This window comes from Trichosurus vulpecula, chromosome 4 (assembly GCF_011100635.1).
Source record: "Trichosurus vulpecula isolate mTriVul1 chromosome 4, mTriVul1.pri, whole genome shotgun sequence".
NCBI lineage: Eukaryota > Metazoa > Chordata > Mammalia > Diprotodontia > Phalangeridae > Trichosurus > Trichosurus vulpecula.
Window position 1 is genome coordinate 192,642,793 of NC_050576.1, and position 2,043 is coordinate 192,644,835.

A 2,043-nucleotide genomic window follows, 5' to 3' on the forward strand; every position below is an offset into this window, starting at 1 on the left:
CCCCTTCATCCCCATTCTATTCCAGCTGAACTGGACTGCTAGATGGTGTTTCTTAATCTTTTCCTGTCCTCTCCCGTCTTCATACATTTGTGTAGTCTGTCCCTATTACTTACAACATAGTTCTCTCTTCCTTTGAGGCCCAGCTAAGGTAATCTCTCCTCCATGAAGTCTTTCCTTAATGTTCTTCACTCTTTAATGTTGTTAGTGTGTGTTTGTTTCTAATTTTTCTCTCTAATATTTTTGTGGGCATCAAGATGATATTGAAATCCTTAACAGGCTTCTGCTGTGGGACAACTATATGTATACATACATGCATACATTTATACATACACATTGTGGAACATTTTATACCATTTTATGTCATTTTTAATTTCAACCAGACCCAGAGCCTGAATTAATGAGTAACTGGAAGAAGATCCAGGACCTGGGCTTCTTTGTTCCCTAAAGTTTGCTCAAGAAATACCCCTACCTCTGTCAACAAGGCCAGATCAGACTGACCTAAGGACATTTTTTCCCATTAGCCATTAAGGGATGAGACCTTAATCCCGAGAAGACCACCTCACTTAATATTCTACGGGTATATACTTTAACTGACCTTTGTCAACACTCTTGTCTTTACAAACCTATTCCATTAAGGAAAATCCTCTTCTTGTATCATGGTTAAACATACATGGGGGTCATAAAAGTGAGGTAACACAGGCTTGCTGGGTCTGCTAAAATAACGTATATAAGTTTTCTCATTCCTTTGTTCAGACAGCCAGTGCTTATGCTCTGACTTCTTGTACATACAAGTAAGCTAGCTTAGCTATGCTTTAAGGGAAAATAATAAACAACATGGATTTTTCTATCACCTAGCTTGTTTGCCTCCTTCAACCAAACTTCCAGGTTTAACAACATATATATGCATATAGTTATTGTTCAGTCATTTCAGTTATGTCTGACTCTCTGTGACCTCACTTGGGGTTTTCTTGGCAAAGATACTGGAGTGGTTTGCCACTTCCTTCTCCAGTTCATATTATAGATGAGGAAACTGAGGCAAACAGGGAAAAGTGACTTGCCCAGGGTCACACAACTAGTAAGTGTCTGAGGCCAGATTTGAACTCAGGAAGAAGAGTCTTCCTGACTCCAGGTCCACCACTCTATCCACTGTGCCATCTAGCTGCCCCACATACATATATCTACATCTACATCTATCTATCTATCCTCTAGTATCCATGTGAATAAAATTATCTGTACATCTTTCCTTATCAATCAAATACAAGGGGAAGCTAAATAAGTAGAGTTGAGTCATTCACCCTTTTCTTAGGTGGTTATGACTTCTTACTTTCTGCATTAACTTATTTTTTTCATTGCAATCACCACCCTTTTGATTAAATTTGCTAAATTGCTGTTATGACACATAAACCAGCTTGAACAAAAATTAAAAGGAAAAAAAGTGTTGTGTTTCAATGATTTTCCCTTCTCTCACAATTTGTATACGTAGAATTCATAGTCTAAATGCAACCCATGTTGTCTGAATTTTATTCAGACAGAAAGGTGACCACTAATTTAAAACTGATTTGGATCTAGAGGAAAATCTTTGCTTCTAAACATTCTAAACTCAATGCTACAGATCAAAATTGATTTCAAAATGTGGCTGGCTTTATGCATTTATGCCTGATAAAATTGTACTTACACAGTCTCAACCCAAGGGTATGACTTCCAGACACCTCTCTCAATGATAGAAATAGAGTTCCCATGGAAATCTCTGTGAAAAGATACAGTTCATGTCACTAAACAAAAATGAATAGTCATGAAATTGTCATAGAGAATATTTCACCAAAAAACTCATGATAATAATTTCTAGCTCTTAGTTTTCAACTTCGCAGTCAATATAAGGAAATTGATAAAAGAAATTAACACAATCACAGAGGCTAAGTAACAAAGAGAGGTAAGGCCATCTCCAGAAAAAAATGCTCTCTGTTCCTTTTCCTATTTACCCAATTTCTTCTTTTCCTTCTCTGATCCCTCTTAGCATTTTATTTATACTTAACTTGTGAAGTT